We start from the raw sequence: 9,577 nt of genomic DNA, 5'->3' as shown, positions 1-9,577 counted from the left end.
GGATGACCTTCAGCTTGTACGGGAGAGCGAGGATATAATTGATCAAAGTTACAGGGAAGTAGTCACCACGATGTTGCAGGAGGCAAGTCGCTGGGTGACTGTCGGGAGAAATGGAAATAGGCAGTTAGAGCGGAGCACCCCTGTGGCCATTCCCACCCAAAAACAAGTATACCACTTTGGATACTTTTGTGGGGAATGACCTCCTGGGGGAATGCCACGGCGACCAGGTTACAGGCACTGAGCATGGGTCGTGGTGCAGAAGGGAAAGAGAGAGAAGGGACCAGTAGTGATAGGGGACTCAGTAGTGAGGGGAACAGACAGGAGATTCTGTGGACGGGAATGGGACACCAGAATCGTATGTTGCCTCCCAGGAACCAGGGTTAGGGATGTCTCAGATGACATCCACAACATTTTGGAGAGAGAGGAGGAGCAGCCGGATGTCTTGGTACATATAGGTATCAATGACATAGGAAGGAAAAGCAATGAGGTCTTGAAAAGAGAATTTAGAGAGCTAGGTAGAAAGCTGAGAGGCAGAACGACCTGCTGGATTGCTGCCTGTGCCATGTGCCAGTGAGGGTAGAAACAGGCAGATACTGTAAATGCGTGTGTGAGAAGCTGGTGCAGGGCAGGGCTTCTGGAGCTTGGATTATTGGGATCTCTTCTGGGGGAGGTATGACCTGTTCAAAAGTGACAGGTTGCCCATGAACACGAGGGGGACCAATATTCCTGTGGGCAAGTTTGTTGGAGCTGTTGGGGAGGGTTTAAACTAACTTGGCGGCGGGGGGGGGGGTGGAAATTGGAGTGAATGGACTCAGGAAAGGACGGATGGTAAAAAAGTAAAGATAGCGTGCAGTCAGACTGTCAGTAAAGGCAGGCAGGTGATGGGACTTAGTTGCAGCCAACAGGCTGAGTATCAAATCATTAGGGATGCAGAATCTGAAAGGGTAGCAAATAAGACACTCAAGGTGTTGTATCTAAATGTGTGAAGTATAAGAAATAAGGTGGATGATCTTGTTGCAATATTACAGATTGCCAGGTATGATGTTGTGGCCATCACTGAATCGTGGCTGAAGGATGGTTGTAATTGGGAGTTGAATGTCCAAGGTTACACGTTGTATCAGAGGGATAGGAAGGTAGGCAAAAGGGCTGGTGTGGTTCTACGGGTTAAAAATGGCATCAAATCAGTAGAAAGATGTGACATAGGATCAGAAGATGTTGAATCCTTGTGGGTTGAGTTAAGAAACTTCAAGGGTAAAAGGACCTTAATGGCAGTTATATACAGGCCTCCCAACAGTGGCTGGGAGGTGGACGCAGGTTCAACAGGAAATAGAAAAGGCGAGTCAAAAGGGTAATGTTATAGTAGTCGTGGGAGATTTTAACACACAGGTCGATTGGGAAAATCAAATTGGTAATGGATGTCAGGAGAGTGAGTTTGTTCAATGCCTAAGAGATAGCTTTATAGAGCAGTTTGTTGTTTAGCCTACTAGAGGATCAGCTATACTGAGTTGGGTGTTATGTAATGAACTGGATGTGATTAGTAATGGATCTCAAGAGAGTGAGTTTGTTCAATGCCTAAGAGATAGCTTTATAGAGCAATTTGTCGTTTAGCCTACTAGGGGATCAGCTATACTGAGTTGGGAGTTATGTAATGAACTGGATGCGGTTAGGGAACTTAAGGTAAAAGAACCCTGAGGAACAAGTTATCAAAATATGATTGTATTCAACTTGAAATTTGATAGGGAGAAAGTAAAGTCTGATGTAACTGTATTTCAGTGGAGTAAGGGAAATTTCAGTGGTATGAAAGAGGAGCTGGCCAGAGTAAATTGGAAGGAGCTGCTGGCAGGGATGTCAGCAGAGCAGCAATGATATGCGTTTCTGGGAAAAATGAGGAAGGTGCAGGACATGTGTATTCCAAAACTGAAGAAATACTCAAATGGTAAAATAGTACATCCGTGGCTGACAAGGGAAGTCAAGGCTATTGTAAAAACAAAAGAAAGGGCATACAACGAAGCAAAAATTAGTGGGAAGATAGAGAATTGGGAAGTTTTTAAAAACCTACAGAGAGCAACTTAAAAAATCATTAGAAGGGAAAAGGTGAAATATGAAAGCAAGCTAGCAAATAATACCAAAGCTTTTACTAGTATGTTAAAAATAAAAGAGGAATGAGATTGGATTTAGGACCACTAGAAAATGAGGCAGGAGGAATAACAATGGGTGACAAGGAGATGGCTGATGAACTAAATGAATATTTTGCATCAGTCTTCTCTGTGGAAGGCCTGATGTTGTGGTGTGTGAAGGAAGAGAAGTGGATGCAGCTACTGATACAAGAGAGAAGGTGATCAAAAAGCTGAAAGACCTAAAGGTACATAAGTCACCCGGACCAGAGGAACTGCACCCTAGGGCTCTGAAAGAGGTAGTGTTAGAGATTGTGGTGGCATTAGAAATGACCTTTCAAAAATCACTGGACTCTGGCATGGTGCCAGATGACTAGAAAATTGCAAGTGTTACTGCACTGTTTAAGAAAGGAGGAAGGCAGCAGAAAGGAAATTATAGAGCAGTTAGCCCAACCTTGGTGGTTGGGAAGACGTTGGAGTCAATTGTTAAGGATGTGGCAATGGAGTACTTGGTGACACAGGATGAGATAGTACAAAGTCAGCATGGTTTCCTTCAGGGAAAATCCTGCCTGATGAACTGGTTGGAGTTCTTCGAGGAGATGACAAGTAGGATAGATAAAGAGGATGCAGTGGATGTCGTATATTTGGACTTTCAGAAGGGCTTTGACAAGGTGCCACACATGAGGCTGCTTACCAAGTTAAGAGCCCATGGTATTACAGGAAAGTTACTAACATGGTGAGAGCATTGGCTGATTGGTAGGAGGAAGCGAGCGGGAATAAAAGGATCCTTTTCTGGTTGGCTGCCAGTGACTAGTGGTGTTCCACAGGGGTTGGTGCTGGGAGCAATTCTTTTTATACTGTATATAAATGATTTAGATGATGGAATAGATGGCTTTGTTGCCAAGTTTGCAGATGATACAAAGATTGGTGGAGGGGCAGGTAGCGTTGAGGAAACAGGTAGGATGCAGAAGGACTTGGGCAGATTAGGAGGATGGGCAAGAAAGTGGCAAATGAAATGTAATGTTAGAAAATGCATGGTCATGAAATTTGGTTGTAGAAATAGATGTGCAGACTATTTTCTAAATGGAGAAAAAATCCAGGAATCTGAGGTGCAGAGGGACTTGGGAGTCCTTGTGCAGAACACCCTGAGGGTTAACTTGAGTTTCAGTCGGTGGTGAGGAAGGCAAATGCAATGTTAGCATTGATTTCAAGAGGTCTGGAATACAAGAGCAAGGATATGATGCTCAGGCTTTATAAGGTGAGGCCTCACCTTGAGTATTGTGAACAGTTTTGGGCCCCTCATCTTAGAAAAGATGTGGTAGCATTGGAGAGGTTTCAGAAGAGGTTTGCAAGGATGATTCCAGGAATCAAAGGGTTATCATATGAGGAACATTTGATGGCTCTAAGTCTGTACTCCTGGAATTCAGAAGGATGAGAGGGGATCTCATTGAAACCTTTGGAATGCCTAGACAGAGTAGATGTGGAAAGGATGTTTCCTGTGGTGGGACAAGAAGGCACAGCCTCAGGATAGAGGGACACCCTTTCAAAACAGAGATGTGAAGAAATTTCTTTAGCCAGAGGGTGGTGAATTTGTGGAATTTGTTGCCACATGCAGTTGTGGAGGCCAAGTTTTTGGGTGTATTGAAAGCAGGGACTGATAGGTTCTTGACTGGACATGGCATCACAGGTTACGGGGAGAAGGCTGGGAACTGGGGTTGAGGAGGAGATAGAAAAAAAAGACTCAATGGGCCAGGTGGCCTAATTCTGCTCCTATGTCATTTGGTCTTATTCCCTCTCCCATCTCTCCCTCCACATTCACCCCTCCTTCTCCCCACCCCTCTAGTGCTATTGCTAGTGCTCACCAGTACACAATCTCTCCATCCGCAGACACGTCTGGACCAAGACAGAGCAACCCTCTGGATGAGGAGAGCCTTGCCAGCACCTTACGTCAGTACTGGGATACCACCTACAACAGGGTGTCGCAGTGGGTGGATTCATTGTCCGAATCCACCACTGCACAATACATCCGGTAGGTGGCAGTGTGCAACTGGATGGTGTGGAGGGAACTTCACCCTGTGTCTGACACTGAGAGTTTATGATGGTACAGTGCAGAGGGAGCATCACTCTGTGTCTGACCCCAGGAGTGTGTGATGGGACGGTGTGGAGGGAGCTTCACTCTGTGTCTGACCCTGGGAGTGTGTGATGGGACAGTGTGGAGGGAGATTCACTCTGTGTCTGACCCTCAGGAGTGTGTGATGGGACGGTGTGGAGGGAGATTTGCTCTGTGTCTGACCCTGGGAGTGTGTGATGGGACAGTGTGGAGGGAGCTTCACTCTGTGTCTGACCCTCAGGAGTGTGTGATGGGACAGTGTGGAGGGAGATTTGCTCTGTGTCTGACCCTGGGAGTATGTGATGGGACGGTGTGGATGGAGGGAGCGTCACTCTGTGTCTGACCCCGGGAGGGTGTGATGGAATGGTGTGGAGGGAGCTTCAGTCTGTTTCTAACCCCAGGAGGTTGTGATGGGAACATGTGGATGGAGCTTCATTCTGTGACTAACACAGGGAGGGTGTGATGGGAAGATGTACAGGGAACTTCACTCTGTGCCTTACAGAGGGAGGGTGTAATGGTACGGTGAGGAGGTGATTCTGTTTACAACACCAAGAAGAAAAGGCCTTCTCTAACTGAACCCATTTGCTTGGTGATGACAGGTCTGCATTTAACGGAAGTTCTGCCGCCCTGGCTACCTACACTAAGGTTTTCTTCGATCAAGTCATGCACATGGTGTAGTCACAGGCGTCCGGCCGAGCGAAGAGTCATCAATCCGTGCGCACGATCCAGGGCTCGACTCGGTATGGACGGCCCAGAGCAGGCCGGCTCCAGCTGTCACACAGTTCCCCAATAAACTACTCCTTCTCGGCAGCCTGCTCTTCTTTAGTGACTCTGGTCTGATTCCATGGCAGGGGCAGTGAGTAGGGAGCCCTGAGGGAGTGGAGGTGAGGAGAGAGTCTGGCTATTAGAGTACATTCTCTCAAGCTGACAGCAGCCTTTCATCCTCCAACAACCGCACCTCCCAAATCTGTGCAACCTTTTCCGATACCACACCCCCATCTATCTCCATCACACAATCTGGCCCCTACATTTTCCCCATCTCTGTAACCCACTCCAGCAGTGTGTGGGTGTTGGTGTGTGTGTGCGCGCACACACTTGTCTGTGTGTGTGTATGTCTGTGTATGTGTCTGCATGTGTGCGTGTGAGTGTGAGCGCGTGTGTAAGTGTGTTCAAGTGTGTGTGTGAGTAAGGGCATGCATGGGCTTGTCTGGGTGTGTGTGTGTGTGTGTGTGTGTGTGTGTGTCTGTGTGTCTGTGTGTATGTGACTCTCAGTATGTGTCTGTATGTATGTATGCATGTGTGTCTCTGTGTATTTCTGTGAATGTGTTTGAGTGTGTGTGTGAGTGTTAGAATGTTGCCCTTAGCCCAAGTGGATATCCCCTGGTTGCTCACATTTTGTAGGAACCGTTCTTTCTGTCTCAGTAAAATAGGTAACATAATCGAAGACCTGATATCCTCTCTGCTATGAGCAGAAGGTGTAAAGGCTTGCAAGCACAGCCCACCATGCTGAGGGACAGCGTCAATCTCACTGCTATCAGACCATTGAACGGTCACTCAGTACAATCAAATGGACTCTAGACCTCAGAGCCTACTTCATCTGCATTGCTCTCTCTGTGCAACTGTAACGCTCTATCCTGCATTCTGTTACTCTTTTCCCTTGTACTACCACAATACACTGAGACGATGAGAATGAACGGAACACAAAACAAAGTTTTTCAATGTACCTCATATATGGGACATAAATGAACCAACAGAACAGACTAATAGGGAACAGGAACAGCCCCCTCAGACTACAATATCTATGCCAAACTCAATGCCAAATGAAACTCAATCCTTTCTGCCAGCACATGATCCATTCCCATCCATTCGCCACATTTTCATTTGTCTGTCTAAGAACCTGTTAAACATCACTTCTGGGGAAGGTATGACCTGTACAAAAGGGACAGGTTACACCTGAACCCCATGGAGCCCAATATTCTAGTGGGCAGGTTGGCTAGAGTTGTTCGGGTGAGTTTAAACGAATTTGGCAGGGGGATGGGAGCTGGAGTGACAGTGCTGAAGATGAGGTTGTTTGTTTACAAACAGAGGCAACGTTCAGTGAGACTCCTAGCAAAGAAAGACTGATCACAGGGCCAAATTACAGTCAATGTGCGACGTAAAAGGTGGACAAAATCGGAAAGGGCCAATACAGGACTGAAGGTGTTGTATTTGAATGAGCGCAGTATACGGAATAAAGTGGATGAACTTGTGGCATAGTTACAGATCGGCATGTATGATGTTGTAGGCATCACTGAATTGTGACTGAAATAAGATTATAGCTGGCAGCTTAATGTCTAAGCATACATATTGTGTTGAAAGGGCAGGCAGGAAGGCAAAGGGGTGGCGTGGCTATGTTGGTTAAAAAATGAAATCAAATCATTGGAAAGAAGTTTCAGAATTGAATGGTTGTGGATAGAGCTAAAGAAATGCAAGGGTAAAAGAGTCCTTGATGGGGGTTATATACAGACCCCTAAACAGTAGTAAGGATGTGGTCTACAAATTACAAAGGAAGATAGAAAATACATGTCAAAAGGACAATATTACAATAGTCATGGGGTAATTCAATATGCAGGTAGATTTAGAAAATTAGGTTGGTTGGCCGGCTGGTGGCACAATGACATCGGCGCCGGACCCGGGAGCGGAGGTTCCCGGGTTTGAAACCAGTCGGGTCCGCTCCTGAGTGCACTTTCCATCTGTGCCGGGTTGAGTGTCGAGATCGCAACTCGACCTCGTAAAATAAAGGGAAAATACTGAGAAGATGTCTGTGTGAGGAGTAGTGCACCACACAGTCTCTCGTATAAAATCCTAAAGGGATTGGACAGGCTAAATGCAGGAAGATTGTTCCCGATGTTGGGGAAGTCCAGAACGAGGGATCACAGTTTAAGGAAAAAGGGGAAGCCTTTTAGGACCCAGATGAGGAAAAACTTCTTCACACAGAGAGTGGAGAGTCTGTGGAATTCTCTGCCACAGGAAACACTTGAGGCCAGTTCATTGGCTATATCTAAGAGGGAGTTAGATATGGCCTTTGTGGCTAAAGGGATCAGGGGTATGGAGAGAAGGCAGGTATAGGGTTCTGAGTTGGATGATCAGCCATGATCATACTGAATGGCAGTGTAGGCTCAAAGGGCCGAATGGCCTACTCCTGCACCTATTTTCTATGTTTCTATGTTCCAGGCCTTGGAAAACCCCATGAAAAAGATATAATCATGGACGCATGCACGCACACGTACAGACTCGCAGGCACGCAGGCACACGCCAAAAAAATGAAAGGAAATTAGGTTGGTGTGGGTTTCCAAGAGGGGGATTTTCTAGAGTGCCTATCAGATGGCTTTTTTAGAGCAGATCGTGGTTTAGCCCACTGGAGGATCAACTATTCTGGATTGGTTGTTGTGTAATGAAATGGAATTGATTGGAGAGCTTAACGTAAAAGAACCCTGAGGAGAAAGTGATCATAATATGATCAAATTCACCCCGAAATTAGAGAAGAGGAAGACAAAGTCAGACGTATCAGTATCACACTGGAATAAAGGGAATTATAGAGCCATGGGAGAGGAGCTGGCCAGAATTGATCGGGAAAGAACACTGGCACAATGGCTGAAATTTCTGGAAGCAATTAGGAACACGCAGGATATATGCATCCCAAAGAGGAAAGAATATTCTAAAGGCAAGATGACATAGCTGTGGCTAACAAGAGAAGTCAAAGCCAACATAAAAGCCAAAGTGGGGGTATATAATGGAGCAAAAATTGGTAGGAAATTAGAGGACTGGGAGGCTTTTAAAATACCAATAGAAGGCAAGTAAAAATCACAAAGAAGGTAAAGGAATATATTCAGGAAGAAGGTAAGTCAGCCATGTAATGATCTTTCAAGAATCACTAGCTTCTGGAATGGTTACAGAAGACTGGGAAATTTAAAATGTCACTCCACTCTTCCAGAAGTAAGAGAGACAGTAGAAAGGAAATTATAGAGCAGTTAGTCTGACCTCAGAGGTTGGGGAGGTGTTGGAATCAATTGTTAAGGATATGGTTTCTGCTTACTTGGAGGCACATGATAAAATAGGCCGTTGCTAGCATGGTTCCCTCTTTGGAAAATCCTGCCTGATAAATTTGATGGAATTCTTTGAAAAAATAACAAGCAGGATAAACAAAGGAGAGCCAGTTGATGTTGTCTACTTGGATTTTCTAAAGGCCTTTGACAAGGTGTCACACACAAGACTGCTTAAAAAGTATCAGTACATGGTATTACAGGGAAGACTCTAGTATGGATAAAGAGTGGCTGATAGGCATGAAGCAAAGAGTGGGAATAAAGGGAGCCTTTTGTGGCTGTCTGCCAGTGTCTATCTGTGTTCCACAGGGGTCTGGGTTGGAACCGATTTTTTTCATATTATATGTCAATGATTTGGATGATGGAATTGATGGCTTTCTTGCAAAGTTTGCAGGGAAAATGAAGAAAGGTGGAGAGGCAGGTAGCTTTGAGGAAGTTGAGAGGCTACAGAAAGACATAGACAAATGAGGAGAATGGGAAAACGAGTGTCAGATGAAATACAGTGTCGGGAAGTGTATGGTCATACGCTTTGGTAGAAGAAATGAAAGGGTTGACTATTTTCCAAATGGGGAGAAAAATCAAAAATCTGGGATGCAAAGGGACTTGGGAGTCCTTGTGCAGGATTCCCAATAGGATAATTTGCAGGTTGAGTCTGTAGTGAGGAAGGCAAATGCAATGTTAGCATATATTTCAAGGAGGACTAGAATATAAAAGCAAGGATGTAATGTTACGACTTTATAGATCAGTGGTGAGGTCTCTCTTGGAGTATTGTGAGCAGTTTCATGCCCCCTATCTTAGAAAGGACGTGCAGAAAAGGAGAGGGTTCAAAGGAGCTTCGGGGAAGTTATTCCAGATTTGGCTTATGAAGAGCCTTAGATGGCTCAGGGCGAGTATTCAATGGAATGAGGGGTGAGCTCATTGGAACCTATCAAATGGTGAAAGGCCTTGATAGAGCAGATGTGGAGAGGGTTGTTTCCTGTGGTGGGAAAGTCCAAGACTCAGAATAGAGGAGTGTCATTTTAGAACAGAGATGAGGACGAATTTCTTTAGCCAGACAGTGGTGAATCTGTGGAATTCATTGTCACAGGCAGCTGTGGAGGCCAATGTATTTTTATGTATGTATGTATTTTTAAGGCAGAGGCTGATAGATTCTTGATTGGTCGGAGCAGAAAATTATACCAGGAAAAAGCAGGAAACTGGGTTTGAGAGGATAGACGGATCAGTCATGATGAAATGGCAGAGCAGATCTGATGGGTCAAATGGCCTAATTT

This window comes from Mobula birostris, chromosome 8 (assembly GCF_030028105.1).
Source record: "Mobula birostris isolate sMobBir1 chromosome 8, sMobBir1.hap1, whole genome shotgun sequence".
Classification (NCBI taxonomy): domain Eukaryota; kingdom Metazoa; phylum Chordata; class Chondrichthyes; order Myliobatiformes; family Myliobatidae; genus Mobula; species Mobula birostris.
The sequence above is the reverse complement of the archived record's forward strand: the minus strand, read 5'-3'. Positions refer to the sequence as shown.